Source organism: Amborella trichopoda, chromosome 4 (assembly GCF_054954075.1).
Source record: "Amborella trichopoda isolate Santa Cruz 75 chromosome 4, AtrichopodaSantaCruz75HAP2 v2.0, whole genome shotgun sequence".
NCBI lineage: Eukaryota > Viridiplantae > Streptophyta > Magnoliopsida > Amborellales > Amborellaceae > Amborella > Amborella trichopoda.
This window is the reverse complement of record NC_142339.1, coordinates 45800676-45814754: the sequence shown is the minus strand read 5'-3', so window position 1 is coordinate 45814754 and position 14079 is coordinate 45800676. Positions and strand designations below refer to the sequence as shown.

General features: G+C 32.4%; 1 pseudogene across 1 annotated transcript; it reads left to right on the top strand.

The window, feature by feature from the left end:
- The first annotated feature begins 7164 nt into the window (after nucleotides 1-7164).
- On the top strand, nucleotides 7165-12329 carry LOC110006879 (alpha carbonic anhydrase 7-like; annotated as a pseudogene). The gene is made up of 5 exons (XR_016053182.1): nucleotides 7165-7438; nucleotides 7551-7768; nucleotides 11481-11647; nucleotides 11751-11809; nucleotides 12001-12329. The product of XR_016053182.1 is annotated as an alpha carbonic anhydrase 7-like (transcript).
- The last annotated feature ends 1750 nt before the right edge of the window (nucleotides 12330-14079 follow it).

Below are 14079 nucleotides of genomic sequence, written 5' to 3'. Positions count from 1 at the left end.
ATCAACTTCACTTAGGCTTAAGAACGGGGTTGATTTTCTCTCTCTAACTGTCTTTTAAGCAGTGTTTAAGCTAGTCATAGAGAGCGATCCGTCACTTTTGATCGTACAATGCTTCGAATTAATTGACTGTGTTTGTTGTGGGAATTTTTTCTTTCTATCTTTCTTGTGCAATTATTAGGCCGATCATTGATAGTGATTCATTTGCAATTGGTTTTTTCAAATGTCATAGAAATTCATGTAGAGTTTGCATCTTTCTGTCTCAAATTCTCGCATACTGCATTTGTCTTGAATCTTGATTGTTATGACTTTAAAACCCTGATATTGAGATGTTGATAGAATTACCTAACCACTGGAAGGGATTTTGTAATCTGTTTATAATACATTATTTTCTTCTTGCTTTTGATTATGATGGTAAAAGCATGATTGGTGATCTATGTTTGCTATCTAATTGGAAAAAAGCATGATTGTTTATATGTATTTGCTATCTAAACAAAATTGCTTGGGAATTTTCGTAGTTTTTCTGATGCTCCCGAAATTGTTGACATATAACTAATGTGGTCACCCTTTAAATAATTGCCTTGTGTCAACTTGTAAGATTTTGACAAGAAACTTATCATTCTCTCTCTCTTCATTTTTTTTTATGTGAGAATGTCTGTGCATCCATGGTTTTGGGGAATGATTTTGTTGTGAGTAGTTTGTCAACGTTTCTTTAAATGCAAGCTAGGATTGAACATATCTGTTAACTAGTTCGAAAATTGTTTTGTGAAGTCTAAAAGCTTTTGAATGTAAGAATATTGATGTGTATCATGATAATTATATGATGATTTGTTTTGTCTATTGATAGTTATGAGGTTATCAAGCAACATTGAAGTTGAAAAGGGTTTTGTTAGGAACTACAACAAATCGTGCCCACTCTGCCGATGCCAACTACGAGATTCTTCTAACGCCATTGCTGGGTATAAAAGAGTGGAGATTTCTCCTTATTTTTTATTTTTTTCATGAAATGGGTAAACGATGGTGCAGATTAAGAATCATTAATTCTTACTAGGTTTTCTCATTCATTTGATTTGTAGCCATACTTTGTCAATTTCACTTTGTTATGAATGAAAAATTCAACATTGCTTGTGTTAAAAAAAAATGTTGTTTAATCTAGGGACACATCTTTGAGTCTTCGTGACCTTTGGTGGTATTTCTTCACTCTATGAGGAATGTAGCTTTTCAAAATGTATCATTCTTGTGCATGCACCCTTTTTTGTTTTTACTCTACTTTTCAAAATGTATACTTCATCTATGAACTTCATAGATTCATATATTCCAATATGCATTGGATTGGATTTGACACATGATAACGTGAATTTATAGTTTCCAAAGCATCTAAATTGTTCTTTAATGCAGATACACAACACTAATTTAATGCCCGAGAAAGTGATTGGGGCTTCACATCATTTATGCCTCGCAGTGCACACTATGACCCGAACAACGGGTACCTTGTTAATGATACAATAGTAGTGGAAGCAGAAGATGTTGTGTGTAGAGTTGTTGACTACTGGTTATGCAACTCTAAGAAAGAAACTAGTTATGTTGGGCTTAAAAACCAAGGAGCAACTTGTTGCATGACTTCTCTTCTTCAAACTCTTTATCACATTCCTGATGCTCACTTCCATTCCTACCATATGTTGTCGACAAATACATGAAGATAGTACACGTCACATGGAGAAGTTCATCATACATTTAGTCCCATTCTTAGAGATCAATAAGACTTTTGAATATATGCTCAAAGGGATGGCTCTCGTTGCATCATTCCATTGGAAGAGTGAAACTTGAAGAAGCAAAAAGAAATAAATTGCTTGTTGGTGGTCGAGTCAACTCAATTGGGTTATCGTTTTTGAAGATTCAATTGCATCTGGTTTTTTCTTATTTCAAGAGGTGTTTAACTTCCTTGTATCTTTCCAGTGGCTTGTAAATGATTATAAATGGTCGTTGTTTAATTAATGATAATATTTTGTGAATGAAATTCTGTAATTTCTGGTATGTTCTATCTCGTTTTTTTTTTTTTTTTTGAGACAAACAAGTAAACACACACACACAAAGAGAGAGAGAGAGAGAGAGAGAGAGAGAGAGATATCGATCTGGTTATCAAGTACAATGAAACAACATAAGCTCATTTATTTGGTTGAGACGAGATAAAGAATGAGATCATTCAAATCAGAGATCTATGAAAATTAGAAACATACTAGTACTCATCCTAAGTCATCAGTGAAAACCAGTGATTTAATAAACTTGTATTTTTCAATATTATTCATAAATTTTTAATGCAAAAAAATGAATGTTGATATATAAAATATATGTATATTCTTGATACAGATTTTATAATTATATTATCTTGAATGACTATATCATTGTAAATATTATTTGTGGCATTGTGAATGAACATATCATTGTAAATATTTTTGTGCCAACTGTACATGTAGTGGCATTATGGACGACTATATTATTGTAAATTTTTTTCTTGATTCTATGGGTGAGTTATACAGACTCTTTTTATCTATAATGTTGCATAAATAAATTTTTTTCCCAGTAGGAACTAATTCATGCATGTCAAAATGAAGATTTGTGACAAGTCCATATGCACTAGCATTATGAATTACTATACCATTGTAAATATATTTTTTATTGATACTATATCATGGTGAATATTTCTCATGTTGAATTGTCAGGTTAATTTTTAACCATTTACATATTAAAACAGTTGAACTGTGGCAAGATCTAGGGAAGACCCTGAAGGATAAAAACGTCATCTGTCATTTTATTTTTAAGTCGTATTTTACGAATTGTATACTTTGTTGTACTCCATGTATGATGATGTACTTAATCCATCATAATTCTATGCTTATCCTTTTGTGTGATATAAATTAGATGATAAACAATAGTTCATGCAGGGAAAAAACATATCAATATTCGCATATTCAAGCAAAAAAATGAAAATTCTTATTGGTGTACCCTCATTTCTTATTGGATTACTAAAAAATAACGTTTATAATGAATTTTGTTAATATTTTCGGATTTGTTTTAAGGCTTAATCCGACCGATTAAGCCGATTCCTGATCGGATCACCGATTCACTGATCCGGATGGGTTTTTGAGGTGCCCTATCCGGAGCACCGATCCGTTTTTTAAACCATTGGTTTAAACAAAAGGAAAATATCTCTTATTTTTAGGTTTTATTTCTAAATAAACCCAAGGTTTCAAAAAGTATCTTATAACCCCCAGCCACTTTGAACGTATTTTTTAAGGAAACAAATGTGAGAAAGACATGCTCTATCTAAACCCAATCCTTTCTCTATGTTCACTTATATACCCCAAACTTCTCTCTTTCTCTCTCTTCCTTGGTCTCTCACTCCCTCTACTCCCGTGTTTTTCTAAATACCTCTCTCTCTCCACTTGGTAACATCTCACCTCCATGAAGCCCTTCTCTCTCTCTAGAAGTTTGGGAGGATGGCTCCTAGAAAATGAATATCTTTTTATAAGAAATAAAATTGACAATTTTTGTGCTCCATGATATCTTTTAAAAACTTGGATCTATTGTGAAATGAAACCTAAAAATAGGGAATATGGAGTTTTTTTTCCTTAAACAAATTATACGACTTGGATAAGCATGAAACCTATGTTTGTGTTTCGACTTAAAATTTTGTAAAAGAAAAAAAAATTTGGGTGATTATTGGTTTTGAAAATTTCAAAAAATCTTATTTAAGTAGGTTATTTGCTTAAGCATCCTTCACTAACCTAAGAAAAAAGAATTGTATAGTGTGCCCGCGGAATTAGCTTGAAATCTATATAGGTTTTTAGGTGCTCGAATTCTTTCTTTTTCGTGCTTTCTTAAACTACTTATCCAAGTGAAAGTTTGGGTTTACAGAAAAAAATATTCAGAATACACACTTTGGAATATGTCGGTGTTTAGATACTCAAGATAGAAGCTTTTCTACAGAAACTTAACCAAATGAGTAAATAGTTTTATAATTAATTAAATTACCATAAATCTTTCTGTAAGAACAAATAATTTTCTCATTACTTACAATTTATCCAGTGGACTCAAAATGGAAGCCTATATTCAAGTTTAACAGGCAATGGTGCGTACAATGCATCAGCCAGAGAAATTTCATAAAATAAAAAACTATCGTAGACATATTACTATGGTTGCATGATATCGTATTCAACCTTTTGTTGAATGAGGAAATTGTAAAATCATTTTTGGGAAAAATTGCTGGACTTGTATGAACTGGAGACTGCAAGTAATACTAGTTTGTTACTTTTAAAGAAATGTTTTAAATACCAATCTGACATGACTTAATTTACCTGATTGAGTTCGTTTTGAGGTAACAAAGGTACGAACAAAATCCGAGCTAAAAGTTTTGTTTTGCTAGTATCTTGGCAGATAGTTGGGAAAATTGGTTATTTCACTGTATAATTCAACATCAGAAGGAAGAGTCACTGTAAGCCAAGTGACCAATAACTTATTTAGAAAAGAAACAAGGCTAAAAATGTACATGTATATTTCCTGTATCTTAGATATCATAGGATAATTTGTATAGTATATGTGTTAAGATGATCTTTCCTTTATGATACCAGTATATATGTGTTAAGATGATCTTTCCTTTATCATACCAGTTGCATATATTATGATACGTTCTTTCTTTTTTTGTATATTGCATGGCCTGTGTAATGCATCAACATCTGTATACATATACAAGACCTTTTCCACAAGATGATTGAAAAATCCATCTTCTTCCACATGGTACTTTGATCTCTCAAATCTCTGTTGCTCCTATCGTTCTATCATTAAAACATTATGCCACTGCGGAGATCTTGTATTAAAGTTGTAGCGGGCACCAGAAGTTCACCATTGTGGAACCTTTTGATATTTGGTAACTTGTCCTCATTGCCGAAACTCCTCCAAATCTAAAGTTGGTCATTCTATCATCATTTAACTTGTTGAAACTCATTTATGTTGCTAGGATTCAATCGGGTTAGTCTGCCATCATCAAACATTGTTGCTAAAATCTGATTTTCTCTTCGTATCTTACTTGCATGTCATCTGGTTCTCTTTTCTTTTTGCAGTACTTTTCGCCTTACTAACAGATAAATTAGAGTCTTTTGAATTGATTTCTATAAAACTAAATCGATTGATATATGCTAATTGGGCTTCTTTTATGAAAAATGCAATTCTTGTGCTATATAAATGCATTTATGCTCTATTTTGAGGCGAACGACTCACCCACTCGATGTAACGTCAGGCTTAAACAATGTCACTCAGAGATAGTTTATATGGGGTTCTAATGAATTATAATCAGTGAAAGGGTTGACCTGGGAAAGGCCTCTCTTTACCGACAACCAGCGGAGCTGGCTTGTAAGGCACTGAAACTAGAAATTTGATAAAAGCTCACACTTCAAAAAGCTTTGGGAGTAAGAGGGGGAGAGATTTATAAGAGGCTTTAGAAAAAAAAAATTAAGATAAGTTAAACTAAACTAAGCATGCAAGTGAAATAATATAGAGTAAAAAGAAAGGAATTAGATACCTAATTGAAGATTAGGCCTACAAACTCAGCACCTAGAACCATCGCCTGATTAAAGTAGGGACTTAAATGCCAACTTCTACCAGTCCTCGAGGATTTTCCTACTATGTCTAAGGTGACTTAAGTTGAGTCTTAGTTGTTTAAGCATGAGATAGTTAGGGACCAAGATTTGGGATAGGTGGTCTAGGGTTTGCCAATAGGTTATGGTTTAATTTGGTGTTTCATGGAAATAAAAAGCATGATTGTAATGCAATTAATCTTGAAGAGCTTGGTTCATTGCTAGAAGAGGTTTTTAAAGAGATGAGAAATGATGACACATCCACAGATGATGATGATCATGGTGATGATGATGATGCATAGCTACATGACTTGGGGCTTACACCTTCCCAAACTCCTAAATTTTCTATTAATTCTAATGACTCTACCGTGCTTTATGTTTAATTTCGAATCATTCTAATAACTTTTGTATTTAATATGGAGATCATGAATGTGAATAAAAAATTTAAAAAAATAATTCTAATAAGAAAACATTCGGATCCTTAGTTTCCATTGTTTTTAGGGGGAACACCTATTTGCATCCAACTTTAAGATGGTTAGACTTTCTGGACCGCATATGTAAAAATACGATCCAACCTGCTTGAAACACTTTTCTTAATCTAAAAACAATTGAAACTAATGGTCCGTAAGTTTTCTTCATAATTCTTTATATAATATATATATATATATATATATATATATATATATATATATATATATATATATATATATATATATATATATATATATATATATATATATATATATATATATATATATATATATATATATATTCATGATCTCCATGTTAGAGATTACATGTCCTTAAAAATTAGGTTCGAAAATCCATTAAAAAATAGATTTTTTGGAGTGAACTTATTTCTACATGGACTCGTAGAAACCGTGTCGAAAACCAATTCCCCGTTACCTGCCACACAAGCTACTTATTATTACATGACTTGAAATCCAAAACATTGGCGGACTCAATTACACAAATTTAAGTCATTATTGTCTCGTTTTATTTATTTTTATATTGTTATTCGGGAAAATGTTTCTATGAGACGGCCAAGTCATCTATGGAAATGAGTTCTCCCTCTTAAATCTATTTTAGAGATGAATTGTGGTTTTAAATTTTTAAGGAATGAAAATCTCAACCATGATAAGAATCTTGAAAGAAAATAAATTTTTTTTTTTAAAGACAATTTTTTTTTTTTTTGACGTACTTTGTGCATAGTCCACTGGAACTTTTGGGGCCACCATTTTCTAACACCCATCACGAAGATGGATGTTAAAGGTTTAGGGGGACGCTATTGTAGAAGTGTGTCCGTTGACACACGCACTACTTTTCCTGTTTTATGTACAGATTCAGAGGCTGTCCAATAAATTCGGGTTACTTCGGTGGCATAGTTGAACAGTAACCGATTGTCAACTTAGGAAGTGGTACCTTCTTACCCCAAATTAACAGAAAAAAAAGAACAAGTAGACCAAATTACAACTAATTATGAACAATAATAGATCACAATTCATCGTAGTTCGTCACAGCTGGTACGAACTTTGACAATTCTTTCATAGCTTTTTATTACTATATCTGTATCAATTCATCTTCCCGGAAAGAAGAAACCCAGCCTATATATATTAGAAGCCCAAGGGCAAGGCGATACTAAATATAAACCATTCGTTTGAGTAAGAGCTAGAGAAAATAAAGAATCAGAAACACATTTTGTAGAGAGAGGATCAACATGGATCTATGTAGGCCTAGCCTTTGCTTCACGTCCTCTTTCATTCTTTTTCTTATTATAACACAATCCGTTCCTTCGGCTTCTCAGAAAGTTGGTAATCTCCGCTACCCATTTTCGATCTCTCTATGTATATTCTGGGCTTCCTGTGATTTATGTGTCAATGTTTTTCTCTCTCTCGTATGATGTTTTTGTTTAATGGGTGGTAGAGGATGAGAAAGAGTTTTATTATTTGGAAGGTAGTGAGAAGGGGCCGAAGCACTGGGGCGAGCTCCATCCCGAATGGGCGGCTTGCAGCAATGGGGATATGCGGTCTCCAATTGACCTGCATCAAAAAAGGGTGGAGGTTCTGCCAAATATGGGGTGCTTACAAAGAGAATATAAGCCCGCCAAAGCAATCCTCAAGAACAGAGGCCATGATATAATGGTATCTCTCTCTCTGAGTCAGTTGAAAAAAATCTAATTTTCATCTGGCTCATTCTCTCAGTGTGTATGCTTCATGAACACAAATGAAATTAATACTTCCTTTTTCATTTTTTCTTTTTTTTATGACTCCCTTTTAATTAGTGTGTCTTATATACATACAAGTGAACGATCATCCCCCCTCTTATGTTTTATTTGAACACAACGTTTTTCCATTAGCCAAAAGATTTCCATCTCCCTTAGGAGGATACTATCCTTTCCTCCCTCGACATTTTGGATCTCAAATTTTGGGATGTAATTTTTACAACCCAGACGCTAGCCTTGGTAAAAAAAAGAAATTTAAAAAATAAACTCTCAATTTATTAGAAAAAAATTATGCCTCAATATTGAGACCCTCTAATTTTTTGAAGGGCTAGATCCAAACGATACAAAACTTAAAATTCAAAATTTTTCTTAAAAAAATTATCAGCTAGTAATTGTTATATGCTTTTCAAAATTTTAGACTAAAAATTTCTCCTAAATAGATATTTGAGTGATGGAGGAGATTCACAGTATGCTCCTGCAGGAGCGTAGTATAATGCGCTCATTCCTTTATTAAGTGTGCAATTGTTTTTTGGGCCATTCATCGATAATTGTAATTGAACATTGTTCTCTTTCTACTTGTTCGTGTGTATAACTGTAAATTGATATGGCAGCTAAATTGGGGGGAAAGTGGAGCTGGAACACTTGAAATAAACCAAACGGAGTATGTTCTCAAGCAATGTCATTGGCATTCACCCGCCGAGCACACTTTCAATGGTAGAAGTGAAATTGATTAATTAATTATGCTCTGTATGGGTCTCTCTCCTTTTTGATAGTTAGCAAGTCAAGGAATAATAAAATATCGACCAACCAAAACATTAGTAATAAATCGTTTTTATTTTTCACAGTTATAGAATGGTGAATATTTTGGATTTGGTTAAAAAAAAACATAGTTAAAAAATTAAATATGTAAAGATGATTACAATATAGAAGTATGATTTGCAGCTATTGTATAGATATATTAAGCCATTAAACAATAATTTTAGTAATGCTTGGCAATTTTTTGTTGAAATTTTTAATAAATCTAACAACAATGCTTACTCTATTGTCATAGTACAAAATATATTATAGATACAACAACAACAATATTGAACATAAGAACTAATTAGCAAATAACAAGAATTGTGAACCAGGGTATAGGATTATTTGAAAAAAAAAGAAAGCTCCCAAAATAAGAATGCAGTTAATTAAAAGAAAACAAAAAGACCCAAATATATAAAATAGTGGTCCATCCAAATTTCTATGTTGTACAAACCAATGAAATAAATTAAAAAAACTATGAAATTAATCATACTTTTCTATACATAAAAAAACAACAAAATGCTTATCCAAATTCGAATCTCGCACTGAATTCTTAGCTATCTAAATCATTAATACCATTGAATCTCAGTCTTGCTCTTTATAAGGACTCAATGGGCTTAAAAATAAATACATAAAAGATTTTTCATTGCATTATTCTTCTTTTAATTCTACTTATTATTTTGAGACATACGATTGTTTTGATTATTTTTTTTGGAGTAATATATTGCTTGTATTTTTTCATATACCTTTTCTAAAAGAACTCATTGGTGAAGTTTTCCCATTGTTAATGTACTTATCTATAAATTAAAATTCATTAATATTAAGTTAATGATGAAATAAAGTTATAGGGAAGGAGCTTTTATTAAAAGTCTTTCTGAAAATTGATGAAATACGGATTTATATCAGTTCCATTAAAAAACGTGATATTTTGGAGATCTTTTTAAAAATTGAGAGTTCTTAACTGATATCAAAAAGTAGAATTTGTAAATTTTTTTTTTTTGTTTTAACTGGAGACTTGCTAACTATGCTTCTTTTATACTTTCGATTAATTGATTGCCGTCATTTCATTCCAAGGCCTTTTCCTCCTGTCGTGCACTTATTTCATAAATGTATTGAATTCACCTTTACTTACCAAAATTGACCAAAAATAATGGGGGTTTGTTTGATTCAGATACTCATTAGAGATGCACTTGGTTCACGAAAGCGAACAAGAGAAGAGAGCGGTGGTTGCGTTTGCCTACAAAATTGGCAGACCTGATTCCTTTCTTTAGGAGGTAATCATGCTCTCTCTCTCTAACGGCATTCTCTCTCTCTCACGGTGTGCAAAATGCGATTCCCCACCAAAGTATGCTCCAGCGTTTGACAAACTAGCCGGATTGAACCAGAACGGGCGGGGTTACTCTAAACTGGCCTTTGGTCGGTCTAGTTTTAGTCGGATTTTGTGGTTAAGTTTCAATATGTTGAAAAAATTTAAAAAAATCGTTTAAAATTTTTAAAAAATAAACAAACTTATTTGTAATATATTTTTTAATGTTTTCTATCATTTTGGCAATGATTAGAAAACATTTTTACCATCAATATTTATTTTTATATTTTTCTTTTTTTTTAATTATTTCTAAAGTACCCCAATAGATTATTTCAAAAATAGCACTATTTAAAACTTGCAGAATTTATATTTCACATTTTTTTTTTTAATCTTTGTTTAGATGTGTTTCGTTTCGTTAAAGTTTTAATCTTTGCAGAATATATATATATATATATATATATATATATATATATATATATATATATATTTATATTTATTTATTTATTTATTTATTAAGAATATTTGGTCAGGCCAAGACTTACCCAGTCCTTTCGGGTTAAATGGAACCAATTCCAAGTTATTTTGACTAGCCCATATCCAGGTTAAGAGCCCAGTTCTTGTAATCGAACACTGCTCTGCTCAATATACTCTTTAAACTCCATCCAGAGGGAATGATGGTCTCTCTCGTCCAATTGTGCCGAAGTCGTTTATATAATCGCTTTTTTAATGATCTTTGGCCAGGCCTAGACTTTGCCCAGTTTTTCAGGTTAACCATAACCGGTTCCAAGTTATTAGGATTGGCCCATATCCGGGTTCCGAGCCCGGTTCATGTAATCAAACACAAGTTTGCTTAAATTTTGGTAAAATATGCGTTAGGGATACTTTTTAGATCTTAAATTTTGGGATGTAACTTTTGCAACTCATAAATTTTACACATATATGTTACTTCTACAAGTAAATTTTAAAATATGTATATATACTTGTACACATATATGTAAGGGATTGTATACAATGAGACCATTTATCGTTTATACAAGGAGGTCACAATTATTTACAACATTCAACGTGATATCTGATCGCTTAAGTGTGTCAGGTCAATGAAATAAATGCAGCTACCCAATTTCACATCTAATGGTCAAGATTATTTGTGAACACCTTGTACCAAATGTAAACGGTGTCATTATATACTTTCCTATATATAAATATTTCTATATTGTACAAAGGTACAGTATCTAGATGTTCTTTTACGGATTTTGACACATAGCAAACTTATAAATAGACACATGTGTTTGTATCTAGCTAACATATTTTTCGGATTTTGACACTCATATCAAACTTATAAATAGAGACATGCGTTTGTGTCTAGATAACATATATGGCATCGTCTCTTTCTCCTTCCCAAATTTTTCTACGTTGGTCGACAGGCTTTTCGTTTCTCTCTCTCTCCATTGCTTTACAAAAAAAAAATTCGTGACGATTTTGTCTGCGATTGAAGAAATTAAAACGTCCGGTTCTTTGATCATTTCAGGTCATGGGTAATATATTATCTATTGCGGATTCTAAATATGCTGAGGCACAAATGGGCGTGGTGGATCCAAGGCACATAAAGATGGGTAGTAGAAAGTATACAGATATATGGGCTCTCTCACCACTCCACCATGCACACAAGGCGTTGCATGGAATGTTGTCAAGAAGGTTGCAACTTTCTCCCTCTAAATCTCCTTCCTAAACATGCTTTACTGCCTACTCTTTTCGACCACCATTTAACTCTTTTCACCTACCTTTGTTCAATCTTCAGGTGAATACGTTTTACAGACAGCAGCTGAGCCTCTTGAGGGCTGCAGTTCAGTTCATGGTGTAAGCCTTTCAACTTTCATGATAAAATATATATATTACTACATCATTTATTTAGTTTAGTGCACCAATTATTTTTGCTATTAATATCTAGTTGTACATGATCCTTGTTAAGCAAAGGAATTGCATATAATGTGACCATTTACTTTTGATATAAAGAGGTCACAATTACTTAAAACCTTCCAGTATCACAGAAAGCAGAGGCGAAAGCTAGGCCAACACAGCCCATCAATAAACGAAAGTTCACCTCTACACCCCAAGGCGTCTTTGAGCTGTTCTCCATTTTTGATTTCAACATGTAACAACATTGGTGAATTACTTATGTTTGTTCTTTTAGGAGCATGTAATTTACATGTTACCTACTAGTTTAGTTATATACAAATATAAAGAGGTGCCCTCCAATTCTTCTCTATTTGTTGTAACAATAGATCTATTCATGGTGTTTAATTATTCGCCTCGTTGTGTGAGGAGTCGTCGCAACCTTGTCAGATTCGTGATCTTGTGGCAAAAACAACTTATCATATGTATTGGCAGTTAGCATACGGATGCATCCGTAGCGGTAGAGGTAAGGTGCACCTTCAAATTTCATCACGGTATATAATTTTGATGTAAAATGTTTATCTCAAAAGCTATTTTTATATCTAATTATAAAATTATAAATTTTAAAAATTGTCAAATTCAAGTAGATCTATAAACGTATGAAAATCTTTAAAATGGACGGTGTAGATAATATGTTGTAAAATACACTATTTCTGAGACTTAAAATCTTTTTATTTTTCATGGTCATACCTCTCGATGTCTAGATGATCAATCAAAAGGTTTTTCAACATTAAAACTGCCTTTTCCGATGGATTTTTGAAGGTGCATCCGTAGTTCTACATATAAGGTTGCAACCTTATATAAACTTTTTCCTTTTAATATAAGAGAACTAGTGACACATTTCCAAACATTGGGCTAGTGTTTCAAAACCTGGATCAGTGGGCCAGGTTGTTCACCTGACATATCTATGTCAAATTGTTGGATCCACAATCTGGATCGGTCCAAATTGGTCAAAATCAATAATCCACAAAAATAAAAATAAATAAAAATGGAAATAAGGATTTTTGTGGTGGTGATATAGGGGGACCTAAAGAACATTAAATAAGCTTTAGAAAAAAAGAAAGAAAAAATTTGGTGGAGGGGATTTTAAGGAGGAAACTAGGGTGGGACAAAGAGCTTCCTAAAACTGGTTCAGTCCCTTGATTCCTAGTCCAAGCTAAGGATTCCAAATTTAGACCTTGCGAAAGAGTGTCGTTTTTGTGCACACTATGAAAAGGAAAAGTTGTTCGTGCATCGCGGGATGTGCACTTCGACAATAGCATTCCCTAAGGCATTCAATATCCATCTTGCAGAGGGATGTTAAAAAATTGGTCCTACCAAAATTTAAAATTGACAACTAAAACTATATATCAAAAAATCGTTTTTCCCCTTTAGTTTCATACTCATCGTGGTTGAGATTTTCATTCTTTAAAATTTTGTATTTAAAATCCATTTTTAAAATAAATTTTGTAGAAATGACTCGTTTATATAGATGAATCAAACGGTTCATAGAAACCATATCCATAAAAATTATTAGAAATTTCCTATTACTGCAAGTTCCAACTTGCACCTACCTTTATAAGCTATTCCCAACCAGTATATGTTTAGGCTCATGAACATAAGCCCCTGGCATTTTCACCCGTATTATTGGGTGTAAATAACAAAAAAACTTGAGTGCAATGTTACTCTGCAAGGACTCCAAAATGATAGCAATGGTTTGGATGCAGTTTTTCAAAACACAGTATCCGACCCTGAATCAACAGGGACTCATTTCGGTACAACTTGTCCAACTAGGGCATTTCTTGAGTTGGATCGTTGTACAAACTCAAAAAAACTAAAAAGAAAAATAAAAACCAAAAAAATTGAAACTTCTGGTTCGAATCAGATGATTCCAATTGTAACGGGTTATTATTTCTAATACATATTGGAAGTGTATTTCTCTAGGAATAACCAGCTTAAATTAAAGAATATGTACGACCTAAAGTCATATCAAATTATCATTGATGCATCCAAAGAGCAATTTCATGATAATTTACAAAAATAAATAAATAAATAAAAATAATCATGATCTTAGAATTCACCACTATTATATATGTTACATCTCTGCTTTAGCTTGACCTTGGAAAGAAATCCCAATGTCTACACCCACTTCGGCAACATTGATTTAGTACTTTAGAAAAATAAACTATTCAATA